Below are 18,813 nucleotides of genomic sequence, written 5' to 3' on the forward strand. Positions count from 1 at the left end.
GCCCACACTTCACATTGTACTGCTGCAGCATTTTACAAATTCTATCTTTGTGAGTGTTTTTTTTTTTTTTTTTTTTTTTTTTTTTTTTTGAGGGCCAAGGCAGGGAGATGGAGCTGTGGACCATAGTCCAGCACTGGGTGAAGCCCTTGCCCAACAAGCTTGGAGGGACCTAGAGGCCATACGGTGTAATCAGGACAGCCGGAAGGGATAGGGAGAACAACAGAGCCTGTGGTGGCTGCCATAGCAACGTGACTAGGGCAGCCCAGCCTAGGAACTCCTGCTTGAGCAAGGGTCTTTCAGAAAGCATGGATCATTATTTCCATGTAATTTTTGAGTCTAGAGCTAAGTCCCGCGGTTGGGATAGAGGCAGATTGGAAGCCTCTGCAGAGACAATGATGAGTGTCTGGGGAGAATCTAGAAAGTAGCTGTCTGGGAAACCAACCGGGGCAGCAGGAGCTGAATGATGGTCTCCAAGGGAAGGAACCAGAACCCCCAGAAGAGCTGCGGTTGTTCAGGAACAGCAGCAGCAACAACGCAGCAGGTGTTTCTGACCCTGCTGGATGACTGAACGAACATCAGGTCCCCAGATTGCTTCTGAAGTCTAATCTCTTGCCGGGTGCTGGTGGCGCGCGCCTTTAGTCCCTGAACTTGGGAAGCAGAGGCAGGTGGATCCTCCTTCTATCCCAGGGGAGAGCAGGAAACGCTGCTCTCTCTGCTATGCAGGCCTTGTTATGCTCGGGGCCACAGAGAAACACAGGCAAGGTAAGTTACAGTGCATCTATCTGAGGGTGCTAGTTATGAAGGTGAAGCAAAAGGAAACTTCTGTACGGATGCCATTTTATTCTTTGAAAAGCAATTGCAGGCCAAGGCAGGATTGTGAGTTTGGGGCCCCTCCTGGTTACACGGTGGGGCCCTGTCTGAAAATGCCGTCACCAATAACTAATACGACTACCACCTCAGAGCCTGATAGACCCTCCCAGGCCCAGAAAGCAGGCAGTATGCCACGGTTGGCGATTCATGGAGCCCTCCGGTGGCTATGCTTGAAACACCTCCACCTCACAGATAAGGAAGCCGAGCAGCAGAAAGCTCCGTTTACGGAATGTAACAATGCTAGTTCGCACCACACCCGCAATCTTCTGGGCTCTGACACTTCTCGGTGCTTATTCTCCCCGCTTCGTCCTGGTCATGCTGGCCCCGAGGCCGCAGCAGCTCGGCGTGCTGGCTTTCCTCTCCATGCTCTTTGTGACCACTGGGCACACACTCTATTTCTTCTATGCAAGAAGGAGCGAGACTAAGAAGGCATCTGGGAAAGGCCCGTGGACACCCCCCACCTGAGAGGTAGGCCGCAGTCCTCAGAGGTCTGGGCAGCCCTGGGCCCAGCTCCCACCGCGTTTCCAACTGTTCTGTGTGCCTCTTGTGTCTTTGCTACAGCTGAGAGCAAATGTGTCATTTTCTGCCGACGACATCACCTGCTTCTGGCTTTCTTCCTGGTACTATCCTGAGGGTCAAGGGGGACAACTTGAAGGGCCCATTAACGGAAGTCAGAAAGATCTTCCTGTCAGCTCCTTCAAGGGACTGGTTTTAATTCTGCCAGGATAAGAAAAAATTCACACAAGATAGATAGATAGATAGATAGATAGAAAGAAAGAAAGAAAGAAAGAAAGAAAGAAAGAAAGAAAGAAAGGATAAAATTAGGGCAGTGGTGGTACATGACTTTAATCCCCGACACTCGGGAGGCAGAGGCAGGCGGATCCCTGTGAGTTCGAGACCAGCCTGGTCTACAAGAGCTAGTTCTAGGACAGGCTCCAAAGCCACAGAGAAACCCTGTCTCAAAAAAACAAAAAAACAAAAAAAGAAAAAAAAAAAGAAAAGAAAAAAAATTCAGTGTCAGGGCTGGGGACGTAGCTCAGTTTGCAGAGTGCTTGCCTAGTATCACAAGGAACCCTGGGTTCAACCCCCAGCCCCCACTTAAAAGCTGAGTGTGGCTGAGCGTGATGGTTCATGCCTTTAGGGAGGCAGAGGCAGGTGGATCTCTGTGAGTTCCAGGACATCCAGAGGTACATAGAGTGACCTCGTCTCAATAAAAATAAGTAAAATAAAAATTGGGTGTGGTAGCACATGCCTGTGATCCCAGTTCTTGGGAAGTAGAGGCAGGAGGATCAGAAATCGAAGCCCAGCCTCAGCTACACAGGAGCAGGGGGAGGGGAACTCGGTGTTTTCATATTTATTAGTATTTGGGAGCTAAAATCAATCAGAATATTCTGGCCCATGTTCTAGGCAGACATGGGACACAGTCAATGAGGTCTGGTCATGGCTATTTGGGTAAGATTTTTGCTGTTCCTCTTGGCTGGTGTGCTCTCTGGTTAAGTGTCCCCCATGAAGTGATGCTATTTGCTGGAGACAAAAAAGTCTTCACCTAGTTTACAAACCTTGGGCTAAGCCAGAGATTTTGTGGTCTTGTTAGAGTCTGAGAATCAAAATAACCCAAGCAGGCACCGGAGTCCACACAAAGCAAGATTTTATTGACTGGGACAGCAGGAAAATGAGGAAAGGGACAACAGCACACACTCCGGAGCCAACTGTGTACACACTTGTTCATCTCAGCAAGTGTGTAAGCACAAAACCCACAACCACCTGTGCCAAATTACAGTTGCAATTTTTCACTAATCAAAATCCAGGGATTAGGGACTTTGCTAATGTGGTTGATCTATGTCAAATGTACAACCAATCGAATTTATTTGTTATTAGAAACATCTATTATTTGTAAGGAACTGAAGAATAGCAAGCAGTTTTGCAGGCTATTATTGTTTAATGAGGAAGCTGGTCAGATACTAGAAAGTCCCTGAAAGGACCAGCTCCCCATTTTGGCAGCCATACCAGGCTAATGTGGCTGACCTTGCCTTGGTCACTAGGAGGTCAGATGCCTGCCTCATGGCAAGGAACCAATCAGAAGTTAGCTGGTGGTGCTATGCTTTACGGCTCTGGGTGTGCTTTACGGACAAGTGCACAGCAATGACGCTCAGAGCATAGCAACTGCCCTGGGAGGGCCTATGGGCCATAACAACCAGTTGACCAATCAACACAGGGCAGGCCCTCCAAGCCTGGAGGCACACCAATCCTGAGCCTGTGCATACTCCTAGACACTCCCCTTACTCTGCCCTTTAAGATCTCTATGCCGTGGCTTCTCGGTGTCTTTCCCAGCCATCTGCCATGGTGGATGGATGAAAGGCCCGAGCTTACATGGGGTTAGCTCGTTAAACAACTACAATAAAACCTCTTGCTATTTGCATCAAGTTTCCCCTTCTGCCTGGCAATTGGGGTGGCTGCAGTCCTGGGCTGAGACCCTGGGGGCCTGAGCCTCCAGGGATCTTGTCCCCAGCTTCCCTAGGGCCTGGGAACTTGAACTTCCTCTTATGATTAAAATGGAGTCTGAAACAAGATGGTGGGACTTAGGCTAGGTTTCTTTTGTCTGTTCCGGAACAGTCTGGTGGCCAGTATGAGCAAGCCTTACTTTAACAATCAAGCTAAGACCAACTGAGTAAGAAACCATGTAGTTTGCAGTGAATACGAGACATTTCTGGTCACTTACCATTTAATCAACACCAATTCTAGCTTTTTGAGGAAACTGAAACAACCCTGTATATCTCTAGGCTTAAAATAGTGATTAATTAGTTTTATGTGTTATATAAGATCATCTGGAAGTGAAAGCAATAGGGCTAGCAATAAAGCCCCTTAGGATTCATACTTTAGGGAACCTCTTTGTGTGGCAGGAGTGACCTGTAACATCAGCACCTAGGCAGGTGGGTGGGGAGCAACATTTTCTAAAACTGCATTTACCAACTTCTGCACTATTGACATCTTGGGTCAGACCGTCCTTTGTTGTAGGGACCACCCAGGTAGGATATGTTGTAACACCTATGGTCACTACCCACTAAATGCTCATCCCTTACCCAGTTATGAAAATCAAATGCCTCTAGATATTACCAAGTGTTTCTCCAATTAAGTATAACTCCATGGGAAATCACTTTGCAGGAAGGGGCAGTGGTTCAAGACAGGGTTTCCCTGTGTAATCCTGGCTGTCCTGGAGCTCACTGTAGACTAGGCTGGCCTTGAATTTACAGAGATCCACCTGCCTCTTCCTTCAAGTGCTGGGATTAAAGATGCACCACCATGCCTGATTGGAATAGCATGCCTGAGCCTTGGGGTCTAATTCCTACCATCTTCCTGAAGAAAACAAATGTCATTAGTAGCAAGAAAACTACAAAAGGGAATCTTCACAAGACTGCTTTTTGGAGTAGTTGAGTGAAAATGAGAGAAAGAGAATTTTGTGAAGCATTTTGCTTAACTTAAGGCCTTAAAATAAACAACAAAAACCTTTCTACAAGTCCGGGTGATATTTATGTACCACCTCCCCCCAATTTCCCTCCTTCTGTAAAAATGCCTGGAAGACTACATTACTACACAGACACACAGACACAAACACAGACAAGTAAATGAAGGAACCAGAACGATTCAGCATTTGTTTTTCAGTAGGGAAGCTTGCACTTTCATACAGCATCAGACATTAAATGTTGGCTCTTGATTTCCCTAACAAGCATGCAAATGTTTATGCAGACTGGGTGGGCAAAAGATTGTTTAACAAATATACTTAAGTCTTATTTAACATCTCCAGGACTACAAGCTGCATGAAATGATTTGTGCCAAGCAGTACTGGCTCCTTCGCCTCTCAAAAGATAGCTGCTTCCCTGCAAATCCTCTGTCTTAAGTGCTAACTTACCGTTCCTTGAGGTTCTTCTCTGTGGTAGAACAGTAACATCATTCTATCACACTGTGGGCCACTACTTATTTTTTGCTTTGCATATTAGACCGGTATTGTTCAACAGAAATACAATCATACTTGCATAATTTCAAATGTTTCATTCAATCCAATGACAATCACTGTAAAATTGAAATCTTTAGTGTCCACATTCCTCACATCTGATTTCTAAAACACAGTACACACCTGATGTGCCAGCCACGTTTCAAGTATTGAATAGTCAAGCATGCATGGTAGGTGCCATATCAGAATAGTTTCAAAATATGATTTCCCAAGTGCTACCATGGGAGGCCGATGCCCGACACAATGGGTACTTAGATCATGGAGAACAGGCCAGGGGGCCTGTTCAGGATTAATGGTGTTATGCTTCGTTCTGTTCCCAGAAACAAATCAAGGTGACACACACCAAACATTTCTGAGTTTGATCTCTTTGTCTCTGAAACAGACTGGAGTCCTGGGGATGCAGATGTCAGTGGTGGAGGGCCAGGACTTTTGACTCCTTGCAGTTACAGTGAGCTCCATCGGGAGGCTGTTTAACATTGGTTCTGTGAGCTTTGATAAACCACAACTGTATCACAGAATACTGGGCTCAGAACTCTTCAGATTATAAATACAAGGTAAATATGCAAAAGCAATCTTCCTGACTACTGGATGAAAGCACTTTTCAGGCACACCCGACTGTTCCTGTTCAGTCCCACGCTTTCCCTTCCTTTCTCATGTTAGCTTGCCTTCAGCTGAGTGGACTCAGGCTTCCTACAAGCCTTTGACTTCTGGCCTTCTCTGGAGCCAAATGCAGCCATCTCCACTTTCTCTAGATAGGCCTTTAGTTACCCAGTGCTGAGATTACAGGGAAAAGCACCTCTTGCGAAGCCTGGAGCGTAGATTGGCTACTGCCCTCTTCTGCTTTGAAATGATGCTCCATCATCACAGCCATTTGAGCTTTGCTGTTAGGGAGCTCAGAGCCAAATAGGCTCCAGCTGATGACATGAAATCTAATTGTGATTTCCCTGTAGTCTTCTTGCTGGGCTTTCATTCCCTCTAATTACTGTACTGTTTAGTATTTGTTGATAAACCATTGAGCTATTGTGGGAATGTGGTGGAAACTGCATAACTAGGTATTAATTCCTCACAATTGAATCTTTTTTGGGGGGAGGGGGTGTGTTTTGGAGACAGGGTTTCTCTGTGACTTTGGAGGCTGTCCTGGAACTAGCTGTTGTAGACTAGGCTGGTCTTGAACTCATGGATATCTGCCTGCCTCTACCTCTCAAGTGGTGGTTTTAAAGACATGTGCCACTTCTGCCCATCTTTCTTATGGCCCAAAATCTAAGTAAAATTATATCCCTTTTGACATGTTCATACATGTTGGTTAACCAACCCCACTTTACATGGCCAAATGGATGTGGGGCACTCATACAGAGCGCAGTTTTCTCTACCACAAGACACAAGTGTTTCCCGATTTATCTAATATAGTTTTAAAGACCCTCCAGTGGGGCTGGAGAGATGGCTCAGCAGATAGCTAACTGTTCTTCCAGAAGACCCGGATTTGGTTCCCAGCACCCACAGGTGGCTAACAATCTCTGACTCCAGTTCCAGGGTCTCTAACACCCTCTGACCTCTGACAGTACTAGTCGTATATGCAGACAAAAGTTACGCATATTAAATATCTGTTTATCAGTGTTTTGCCTTTATGTATATGCACCTCAAGCATGCCTGTCGTGGGGGAGGCGCAGAAAAAGGCATCCAATCCCGAGGAACTTGTATGTTGGCATAATGAAACCACAGAACAAGACCACTCCAGACAGGAAAAGTTTATTTGAAACCAGCCGTAGGCCTGCCACCAGAGCAGAGCAGCATCCTGGCTAGGGAAAGGTTAGGTTTTCTAGGGACTTTGAAGGTTTAGGGCAGATTTGTTTTTTTCGTTTATGGACAAAAAAACAGAAGCCCCAGCCAGGCTCCCAGGAGGGGTCTGCACCTGATATAGCCAGGCTGCATTTATGATGGTCCCCTGACAGTTGGCCATTTAGGGAGGAATGAGAAATGTTTGGGGTTCTGTTTCTATTTCCTAACAACTATCTGCCCAGGTTAAGTTCAGGCAGCCATGTGGCCATGAGAGGGCTACTTTGCAACAGTGCATAAGGGGACAATCTTTTTCTAACTGAGCAGGGTTGGTAAGGGGTCAAATCAGGTCAGGCTGATATGTGATGGTAGACCTGAGGAAACTGTCAGGTGCCTGGTGTACTCACCACCGTCAGGTAATGTCACTGGCTTTTCCCTGAAAAAGAAAAACTTAGAAACAAAGAACAATTATTATGACACTATAAAGAACTGCAGCTGAGGAAGAGGAACCAGGGCCAGATTCCTGCACTGGAGTTGCCTAGTTTGTGGGCCTACCAAGTAAATTGTTTTATACTTTTCCACTGGGCCAGACTTGTTTCTATAGTAACAGCATTCTCATTTAAGAGGCATGTGTTCCCCTATACTGATGTAAATAAATTTGCCCAATTTATTCCAGTTACGTCTGGGAGAGCCGGTGCTTTACCCTGGATGAGTTCAAAGCTCTCCAAAACCAGCTAACTTCCTACTTGTTTTCTCTACAGGACATCTGAGCATAATTCGATAGCTACCTGGTAGTGTAAAACACAAAGGTGGTTGGTCTGCTCATCTCCACTTTAGCCAGTTAAGATTAATAGGGCAGGTACTGAGCGAAGACACCAAATGGACCCTAAACACCTCACTCTCCCGAGGACACAATTCTGAGTTGCCAAAGTTTAGGGCTAGAGAGATGGCCCAGCAGTTAAAAGTCCTAGTTGGCTGGTCTTCTAGAGAACCTAGTTTCAATTCTGAGCACCCACATAGTGGCTCACAACTGTAACTGTAACTCCAGTTTCAGGAGTATCTGATGCCCTCTTCTGGTCTCCATGGGCACTGCAAGCACATGGTCCTGACACGTGCAGGCAAAAATAAGAAAAATTTTATAGATAAAAAATTTTCAAAAAATATTGTGCTAACACTGGAAAGTTTCAGGCTAGAAGTGACTCATGGTAAAATAAATAATGGAAATGAATTCTACAGGCATAAAATTATCATGCTTCTATATTTGAGATTGAGACTGCCTCAAATTCACATTCTCACTATCAAATGGACAAAGAAACTGAAAACAATTGCATACCTTTTCTCCTCCAAGTTGCACCACTTCATCTCAAGCATCGGAGCTGTAAGAGAAATAACCAGAGGTAATTAGAGACACCGATGCTGACAATAATTTCCTTGTATCAACAATCCTCAGTATACTCAGTAATGTTTCCAGTTTTAAATGCAAAACCGTATTTTTCTCTTTATGTATTAATTCATTGACCAACTCTCCATTTATTATTTTGTGTATGCACACAGAATACATGAAGGCCCAAAGGTAACTCTAGAGTTGGTTCTCTCCACCACATAGGGTCCAAGAATCAAACCCAAAGGTAGTGAGGGTGGGCACTGCTATGCCATCTCACTAAAATACATTCCTCCCTCCCCCTTATCTAGATGGTTGGCTTCACTAAGTCCTATAAAGTTGGCCTCAGGTAAATCCTTTAACCCATCAGAGTAGCTTTTCCAATCAGGTTAGAGTTCTCATCCTTGGCCAAGAATTGTGTTCCTGGAATTATGCCGGGACAAGTCAAATCTTTTCATTTAACCCATACCTTGTATTCATTAACATCCTGGGCGCAGCATACAGCACCTGCTTTAAAAGAAAAAAGAGTCAGCAAAAAGTATCAGGCATTATCGTTTTTTTTTCTCTTAAACACACACAAAACCTTTCTTGGGAATCCTAGCTGCCTTTGAGACATTAGTCCTGCCCCTGAACAGCATTCCTGTGCAATGCTGTGATCGTTACATTTCTGGCAACGGGGAGGCTATTTTATTCCCTGTGCCACTGGTCCAACCTAACCGGCAATATAATCATATAATTTATCAAATTTAGAAACAAAATGACTAGCTCTAGTATTTTTCTGGGCAAAAGTTGAAGCACTTTTATCGACTTCAAAATCAGAATCAGCATCAATCTTGTTTGCTGAAGCTTAACGGGGGGGGGGGGGGTGAGAAACCACAGTCCTGGAACTTGCTGTGTCCACAGCCCTTAGACTGTGGCTCATGCTGCCCCTCACTCCAGGCTCTCAGGCTCAATAGAAACCTAACCCCTAAAGGAAACAGAACTACCACGGCATGTTTCTTTGCTGCGACAGAATAAATACTGGATAGCTGTTTACAAGAGGCCACAAAGTTTTCCCTCCAACATGGGCTTCGCCGGGCATAGTTCGCCCCATACCGCCATATCCATAAATGCCAGCACTTAGGGTACCGGGGCAGAAAGATCCCCTGGCCCAGTGTGAGAACCCACCAAACAAAGATCGCCTCCCAATAGAAAACCAAGTGACGCCTTCCTTCTTTCACTCTCGTCTAAATCTAGATCTTCACAAATGTTAAAGCAATAGTGAGCAGGCGGGCCTGTGTCCAGTCTTAGGAACACAGGAGTTAGGTGTCTGATGCCTTGTACAAGTGTGAACCCAGCGGCTCAGATTCTCCCAGAACATAAAATCCAGGCAGACCCAATTTGTATCAGGGGAAGGCTGGGCGGCATAAAACGTGGCTAATCCGGCCACTGTGGGCCCAGAGCGCTCTGCTTGACTTGCTTGCAGACATCGGCTCTCGGAAGCACCCTCAAACGTTAAAAAAAACTGTACAAAGTGGCATTTGAAGGACACTTGTGGCGAGGACGCAGCTGCGTGGGCGAAATTACCTCTGCTCCTTGCTAACACTGGAATTATCCTGCTACTCTTGAGCTCTGATCTCATTCGCTTCCTAAATAGGCAATGTCCCCGTCGCCAGACTACTGGGCGGGCAGGAGCCCCGGGTGGGCCAAGGACTCTGCGCCTCCACCCTGGAGAAGACAAATCCGGGCAGTGCGAGGCCGAGCCTCGGCCCCACACCAAGGGGCCGGCACCTGGCGGGGACCCGCGCGCGGGGCTGGCACCGTGGGCTCCCCGAGGCCACGTGGCGGGGCCCGTATTCCGCGAGACAAGCACGACTTACCAGGAGCGCGCCGCTGCAGAAAAGGGAAGACGCCCGGGCCGACCAAGTTTAAAATGGGCCGGACAGTGAGCGGGACGCAGCCAACCAGAGTGGCCCCGCCCTGCCCGCCCCGTACCGGGTCCCTGCCCTCCCCGCACGGGGTCCTGCCCTATACCAGCTCCCCCGGCCCTCGCGCGCCCCCTGGTGGCCTCAGCGCCTCCTAGCCTGCCCCAACCCAGGGCATCAGTTCCGCTCACCGCCCCGATTGCAGAATCGCAATCGTTCATCATCTCGCTGAAGATTAGAGGAGGATCTTGGCGCCACTGCAGTGTAGAGATCTCCGCCCCCCTCCCCCGTGTTTTTTAAAGTCAAACATTAGATTTGGTACTATGCCACACCCTTTTGGGCTTATTCTCATTTAAAAAGACCCATGCCTAATTATGTGACAGAATTTGCTTCTGTTTAGGAAGCTGTGACAGCATGGACAGTAGAGTGGAATATCTTTGAAGAGAGGCTGGCGCAAGGGGAGGACCCCACGTCTGGAAATCACACTACTGGCTGTGTACTTCCAATGCTGGACAAGATCTGTAAACACCTTGCCCTCGGAGCGCTTCTGTGACTCTGGATGAGAGAGAGAAGGGGCTTGTTCTGAAGAAAAGTCAACAGCACTGAGGCCAGAACATGGGTGATAGAATGGAATTGTGCCCTCCCTCAGAAGACATGACGTGTTAACCTCCAGTACTAGTGAAGGTGATCTAATTGAGAAAAGGCTTAGCTTGGTGATCAAGTTAAGATGCGATCATTGGGGCGGGCTTTTGTTTTTTGTTTCTCCGAGGCGGGCTTTCTCTGTGCAGCCCTGGCTGTCCTGAAACTCACTCTGTAAACCAGGCTGTGCTGGAACTCAGAAATCTGCCTGCCTCTGCCTCCCAAGAGCTGGGGTTAAAGACATGGGCCACCCTGGGCCCTCTTAATAAGGGCAACTGAAATCCTTCTAAGACGGGAAGACAGAAATACAGCAAAGTGTGAGGACGGAGTGGAGAGAGCGATGAGACTACGAGCCCCAAGTGCCAAGGATTGTGACCGTAGCCAGAAGCTGGGAGAACACAGGAAGGATCCTTTTCAGTGTGTTTGCCTATTGAAGTGGCGCTGGGCCCGAGGGCACCATCTAAAAGCACAGTTGTCCTGAGGTAGAATGAGCTCCAGAAGTTTCCTTCTTTAGTGAGAGCCAAGAATTCAGCCCAGAGCCGAAACAGATTTGAACGAAGGCAGGTGGCACTGTGTTCTGAACGCCTGTAACCTTGGCAGGAAGGGAGAGGTGAGGCAGTTTCAAGACCAAGGCCCACTTGGGTGCATAGTGAGAACTTGCTCACCTTGCAAAAAGGAGAGATGGCACCAAGGAATATACTCTGCCATTCATTTGCCAAAGCAGTGGTTCTTTACCTTCCGAATACTACGACCTTTTAATACAGATCCTCAGGGTGTGGGGTATCCCCCCATAAGATTACTTTGTTGCTACTTCATAACTCTAATTGTGCTACTGTTCTGAATTGTGATGTAAATATCTGAAATCAGGATATCTGATGTGCAACCCTCAAAGGAGTTGAGACCCACAAATTGAGAACCCCTGTGCTAAAGGAACTGAGTAGTATTCATGTCCTAGGATCCAGCAATGTCTTGTTTTTCTAGGCCAGGTCTTGGACCAGGGCCTTGATCTGGTAAGACAAGCTTTCTTTTGGCATTGCCTGGCTTGACGCTCACTTACCCAGTGAACTATGTGCACCCAATGACTTCCAGGGCATTGGCAGTGTTTGGCACCCCAATATGATCAGGGAGAGTCTATCCCCAGCTCCAGAGTCAGCTAGATCCTGCGCTGAGCCATTCCTCGTGCCTTTCCAGAGGAAAGAATGTCAGTAGGATCCTGCGTTGATGTAAATGTTGCCCAGTCCACGGCCCTCCATTCTGCCTGCCACGCTCTTAGTAGGAACCCAGGAAAGGTTCTCTCAGCCGGGGCTGCTGAAAAGCCACAGAGAAAGCAGTCTGTTGGATACAAGTATCAACTTTAAACTTTCATGCTTCTTTTGATGGTACTAGCTCAAAGGAAACCAGTGTTCCTTGTTAATCTCTGCAATGCCATGATCCTGCACTTAACTCAGTGTAACTATTCGGTCCTCCCGCATGCTATGGTAGTTGGCACCCACTAGTTCATCCTTCCTGAAAAAGATCCACAACCAATTTGGAGGCACTGGGGTCTTACTCCCTCCCAGTCACTGCCCAGTGCAGTGTTAAGTTCTTGTAACCCTGATCCAGAAATGGGTGGGGACTGGGTGGGACAGTCTCAGCTTTGTAAAATCACAAGCTGAACAGTAAAAATACCAATCTCCTGCCCAAGCTGGTTCTAATGTTAACTATGTCTTGATCTTTGTCTCCAGGAGGATTGAAGACTCTCATGTCCTCAATGGACTAGCTGACACAGATGTGGGAATCTGCTTTCATAGGTTAACGAGTCCGTTCATAGGCTCTTGTGTCTATTTGGTGAGATATTTCAGTGTTTCTGTAATGCAGAGTGAGAACAGAAAGCAACGGCAGGTGTTATTTGTTGGGCAGTTTGCCATGTGCAGGTCCCTTCCCTGACACCTTGCCTGTTCTGAGTTGCTGGAGGCTTGTTTGTGAGCCCAGAGAATGTCTGCCCTTGATGAGGCAGAACGGTTTCATCTGCCTAAGTCAGCCGGCTGCCTTGGGCAGCTGGAGGATGCACAGGTGTGTGCCCTGGACACCTGGGGATATGATGTTCTTGATAATCCCAGCAGGGCTGCCAAATAGTCCACATAAAGACTCCCCACCCCACCAGGCTTTTAGCTTACACACAGCAGCCTTCTTGTTCATAGCATCTAAGATAAGATGAAGCTGTATATTCAATGCACAGATCATGACTGTGGATAAGAGGGATCCAGAGTGTGTTATTCAGAGTGGCAATCATGTCTATGTGTGATTTTCTGTGTGTATGCTGTGCCCGAAAAGGCCAGAAAAGGGTGTCAGCTTCCCTGGAGCTGGATTTACAGACAGCTGTGAGCTACCTGAAGTAGATGCTGGGAACCGAACTCATGTCCTCTGTAAGAGCACTATGCTCTTTCAACTGCTGAAACATCTTTCCAGCCATGGAAGAGTAAAATTAAAACCAAACAAACCAACCAACCCCCCCACCACCATTTTAACTCCACATCCTGCCTCAATGAATCCACCTTTTATTTCTTTTTATAGCAATACCCCTCAAAAGAGTTGTCTACTGTTCATGCTCTTGGTATGTTAAGCATCATAAGCCATCAAGGAACTGAAAATTGGAACAACACTGATACCATTTGCACACTTACCAAAATGGCTAGAACCTAGAACTGACAATTCAAATGTGTGTGAGGATGAGGAGACCCGTTCATTGATTGTGGGAAAGCAACGTGGAAGCATTCAGACGACAGTGGGTAGTTTATTACAACACTAACTTTGCTTTCATAGTGAGATCCAGCATTTCTGCTCCTTGGTATTTACCCAAGGAATGAAAACGTATGTGAAAACGCAGAAATGTTTATATCAGCTTCATTCATCGGTGTAAAATCTGAGCGCAACCAAGCTGTCCTTCAGTAGTGAATAAACTGTCCAGACAATAGAATATTATTAGAGAAACGAGCTATCAAGTCACTGAAGCTCTTTACATTACTAAGTGAAGGAAGTCAATCTAAAAAAGATTGTATTTTATGTGATCAAACAACAGAACATTTAGAAAAGGGGAAAACTTCATGGCAGAGTGAGGGATGAGTGAATAAAAGAGTATTTTGGCACACAATAACTATCCTGAATATAAGGGTGGCCACATGCCATTATATCCTTGTCAAAATCCATACAGCACACGACACAGTGAACTCTGAGTGTTGGTCACTCACTGTACAAATGCACTCCTCTCCTATGGGCTATTAATAGCATGGGAGGCTGTGTGTACAGGGAAGGACTGGTGTGAGAACTCCCTATTCTCTGCTGAGTTACGCTCTGAATTTAAAATTGCTCTAAGGGGATAGGGACATGGCTCCGTGATTAAGAGCTCTTCCAGAGGACTAGTGCTCAGTTCCCAGCACCCTCCTTCAGTGGCTCACAGACACTTGTAACTCCAGCTCCAGGGGATTTGATGCCCATTTCTGGCCTTAGCAGACCCCTGCACCCATGCACACAGATAAAAAAATAATAATAATAATAATAAATAAAAATAAAATTACTCTGAAAAGTAACGTTTTTCTGGGTATGGTATCTCCTGTCTGTAATCCTAGTACTTTTGAGGTAGAGGGAGGAAAATCAAGAGTTCAAGGCAGCCAGGTGTGGTGGGCACACCTTCAGTCCCAGAATTTAGAAGGCAGAGGCAGCTGGATCTCTGTGGATTCAAGACCAGCCTGGTCTACATAGTAAGATCCTATCTTTAAAAAAAAAAGTTCGGGCCAGATGATGTTGGTGCATGCCTTTGATTTCAGCACTGGGAGGTAGAGGCAGGCAGATCTCTGAGTTTGAGGCCAACCTGTTCTATAAAGAGAGTTCCAGGACAGCCAGGAAACCCTGTTTCAAAAATAGATAAACAAATAGAAAATGCAGATACAATAAAATGAAGTCGTTAAGTGATGTGCTATCACTGAGTAGGTTATGAAAGACTGAAGCTTCCATCACAGGCTGCCTGCTCACGAGTGTGCCCCGTCTCACTGTCTCTTACCCTCTTGTCCAGGAGAAGCCAGCAGCTTCTGCTGATGTGAGCAGCCTTGAGGGAGGCCCACTTCAAGTCTACAGCCAACGGTCACGTGAGGCGACACTGAGCTCATCACGCCCAGATTCCTGACCCACAGGGGCTGTGGGGTACTAACTGTGGGGGGATTCCTTCTTGCAGTATATGACCATAGCCACCAATCACCTGAGACACCACTCTTTTGTCGTTCAGCAGTCCTTCCACTGAGGCCCCTTTCCTTTGGATTCCTGGTTATCATGTTACTCAGTCGTTGTTTAGTCTCCCTACTGACTGCTGTTTCCTAGTCTATGTTATGAGGTTTTTCATTTTGCCCACCCCGACACTGCTCCGTTCATTAGCGCCTGTGTCAGATCCATTCTGTTCCTCCATATTCATATATTGAAACCCTACCCCTCCAAATGACTATGTTTAGATAGGGCCCTTGGGAGGTTAAGTAAGTAAGGTTCTGAGTACCAGCCCTCACTCTATGCAACACCAATGTTTCCCACGTGCCAGCAGAGAAACCTTCACGTGAGCCACAGACAAGACGGCTTCGGCAACTCAGCAAGAGAAGCTGCTTCAAGAGACCAGCACTGCAGGCATCTTGATCTTGGGCTAGAAGTCTCCAGACCCAAGGGAAAAATCACTTCAGCTGTTTAAACAATCAGCTCAGGCAAGCTAACAGGCCTCATTATTATGGGGGAAGCCTTTCAGTTGGACCGGAGTTCCAGGTCCATCCCCAGTTGCTGCAGCGGCAGGCAATGAAACATGAACACAAGACTCAACACCCGTGTGGAGTTTATTGGAAGAAGGGAACAAGGGGGGGGGGGTAGGTGTTGACCAACAGGGTACACAGAGAGAAGGAGGGGGTGAGGGGTGCTTGCTTAAAAGGGGAAGCTTGCACAATGCATTCTGAGTCCTTAAATAGCCCTGAAACAAGTGACGTAGCCATGATGTGGCCACACCACTATTCATGTACTGCACATTGTTGGGGGTGAGGCCAGCATAATGCCGAGGTTCCAACACCCAGAACCCATGTAAAAAACAAACCAACAACCATGTTTGTAATCCCAGGCCTTGGGAGACAATGACAGGATGATCCTCTTGTCTAAAACCCAGGCCACCAGGGGCAGGGACGGCTAACAAAGGCCCTCTGAAGAAATGATGGTGATTGCGGTGGAGCCCCATGACCGTGGTGCCAGTTCTGATTGTGTATTTATGACAGTTGGAAGCTTGGGGACAGCTGACCAGTTCTGATTGTGTATTTATGACAGTTGGAAGCCTGGGGACAGCTGACCAGTTCTGATTGTGTATGTATGACAGTTGGAAGCCTGGGGACAGCTGACCAGTTCTGATTGTGTATTTATGACAGTTGGAAGCCTGGGGACAGCTGACCAGTTCTGATTGTGTATTTATGACAGTTGGAAGCCTGGGGACAGCTGACCAGTTCTGATTGTGTACTTATGACAGTTGGAAGCCTGGGGACAGCTGGCCAGCTGGCACTAATTAGAGTAGGTCTAGCAGCTGTTTCCAATGTGCTCCAGGCCAAAGAGTGACTGTCTTGAGGATCCCCTCGAGGGTTGTCCTCCACGTGTGTAATGTGAGGTTTCCTGGCCCGGTTTCTGCAGCCGCCTTGCCGCAAAGAAGCACTCGAGGCTTATATAATTATGAAACTGTTGGCCGGTAACTAGGGTTTCTTATTGGCTAGATCTGATTTAATTATTAACCCATAACTACTAATCTATGTATATCTACATGGCTGCCTCTTGCCAGGGAAGGGGTCGAGACCTGTTACTCCTCTGGTGGCCTACATCTTGACTCTGCCTACGTTTCCCAGAATCCTCCACCTCTCCTAGCCCCACCTATCTTGCTTCCCTATTGGCCAACAACAGGAGAAACATACACAGAAGGACAGCCCATTACACATGCATGTGTGTCTTGCAGGTGTGCCTAAGGATGACACCCAAGGGTTGTCCAGTGGCCTCCACATTCGTGTGTACACACGTTAGCACACAATATGCCAGCACGCACACACACACACACACACACACACACACACACACACACACACACACACACAAAAGAAGGAAAAAATCTGACTACAGAGGCTTAATGGAGCAGTGATTTCATTTTCCTGGAATGGCATTTCAGAACAAGTGAAAAGAATTTAGAATTGTTCTTCTCTATGACTATCTTTTCTTGTGGTTTATTTTTCTTTTATGTGTATGGAATTTTGCCTGCATGGATGTCTGTGAACCATGGAAGCCAGAAGAGTGCGTCAAATCCCCTGGAGCTGAATTTACAGACAGTTGTGTGACGCCAGGTGGGGGCTGGCATAGAACTCCTGTCCTGTGGAAGATCGGCCAGAGCTTCAGAGCTTTTAACCACTGAGCCATCTCTTCAGTCTCTGACTGTGTTTATCATAAAATGTGGTTTTAGAGCCGGGCGTTGGTGGCACACGCCTTTAGTCCCAGCACTCGGGAGGCAGAGGCAGGCGGATCTCTGTGAGTTCGAGAACAGCCTGGTCTCCAGAGCAAGTGCCAGGACAGCCTCCAAAGCCACAGAGAAACCCTGTCTCGAAAAAGCAAGAAAAAAATGTGGTATCTCATTGGCTAAAACTGTGTCAAATGCCTGATTCTAGCTGCAAGTGATACTGCTGTGAACTGTTTAACTATGTAAATTTGTATTACATTTGTTTATGTTGCAGAATATTACTTTATGTGAAGGTGTGTTACATTTTGTACTGCCTTTGTTAACAATGTAAAGATGTGTTACATTGTTTATGCTGCATTAATGATGTAAGGATATGTGTTTAATTATTTAAAGATGCGTAGCATTTGTTTCACTTTGCCTACCTAAGGCACCTGATTGGTCTAATGAAAAGCTGAACAGCCAATAGCCAGGCAGCACAGGGATAGGTGGAGCTGGCAAGCAGAGAGAATAAGTAGGTGGAGAAATCTAGGTTCAAACGGAAGAGAAAGGAAGAAGAGTTTGAGGAGAAAGACAGGAACATACTTGGGGCCAGAAACCAGGTAGCTGCCAGACAGACCGATTCTGGAGGAAGCAGAAAAGTAAGACATACAGAAAGAAAGGTAAAAAACCCCAATACAAAATGTAGATAAAGAAAAACAGATTAAAATAAAAGCTAAGGTAAGGCTGAGCATTATAGCTAATAAAAGGTCTACATGTCATGATTTGGGAGCTGGTTCGTGGCCCGAAAGAAAGACCCTGTTACCTCATACTGAGAAATTAATTTGTACGTGTGCACTGCTGTTTCCTGTCCAAATTTGTGCTGCCATAGTTTCTCCTGAATCACACTTTTAGATTTAGAAAAACTGTATGAAAAAGAATAATCCTTTTGTTCTCTCTGGAGAAGTACATCGTGTATTTATTTGATTCCTAACCTTCCCCTCCCATGGCCTTCAGACCCTGTGGGAGACTTTCTGTTAGCAGGGGTGGGGGTGGGAGGGGCATACCAAGTCAGCTCACTAGCTTCTCTTTGCTACTACCCAATTCTTTCCTCTGTCCTAGCCATGCGTTACAGCCTGAAGGTTGGGACAGCAGTGTTGTGGATGCTGTGTTTCCTTTTGTTGATGTTTCGCTCATCTGAGTCAGCATTGTGCTGAGCAGAGTCACAGGATGCCTGGGGGGGGGGGGCTTTATATTTTGGTTCACTCAAAGTTACTGAGACTCAATAATTAAAATAGGCCTTTGGCATCAATGTTCAGTCTATTTTTGTTGAAGGCTCAGTCTTTGGGGTTTCTGATGCCCATTTGTGTCTCTCTAGATGGAATCTGCTGCCTGTAAGGATGTCGCCCTCATGGCAGGGGCGGGGACAATTGACATGTGTCTTCTAAATGGACATCTGCCTGGCTGCCCTCAGGACAGTGACCGCTGAGACACCCCTCTTCTCAGATTTATACTATTTCTGGAGTTTGCTGCTGAACTGTGGGGCCTGGTTACTCATGATAATGCTTCTCTTGGCTTAGGGATACTTTATTTCACAAATCTACCATGACAACTCTAATATCAACTACCCTGGCTACTCAATCTAAAAAACAAAACAAAACAAAAAAACACCTTTCCTCCATTGCTTCTCCTCCTCCCCCTCCTCATGTTTCTCTTCTTTTTCTTCCCTTTGAAACAAGATCTCATTCTGTAGCCCAGGCTGGCTTCAAACTAATGGTCCTTC

At 46.6% G+C, this 18,813-nt stretch overlaps 1 long non-coding RNA gene and 1 other non-coding gene across 2 annotated transcripts; both read right to left on the reverse strand.

Moving 5' to 3' along the window:
• Positions 1-6,609: 6,609 nt before the first annotated feature.
• LOC100762940 lies at positions 6,610-9,973 on the reverse strand. The gene is made up of 3 exons (XR_003487705.2): positions 9,893-9,973; positions 8,503-8,543; positions 6,610-8,028 (listed from the first exon to the last, which is right to left on the reverse strand). It is a non-coding gene; the product is annotated as an uncharacterized LOC100762940 (long non-coding RNA).
• On the reverse strand, positions 8,374-8,444 carry LOC113837101. Its single transcript, XR_003487736.1, has one exon. It is a non-coding gene; the product is annotated as a small nucleolar RNA SNORD93 (small nucleolar RNA).
• Positions 9,974-18,813: the final 8,840 nt, after the last annotated feature.

Source organism: Cricetulus griseus, chromosome 8 (genome assembly GCF_003668045.3).
Source record: "Cricetulus griseus strain 17A/GY chromosome 8, alternate assembly CriGri-PICRH-1.0, whole genome shotgun sequence".
Classification (NCBI taxonomy): Eukaryota; Metazoa; Chordata; class Mammalia; order Rodentia; family Cricetidae; genus Cricetulus; species Cricetulus griseus.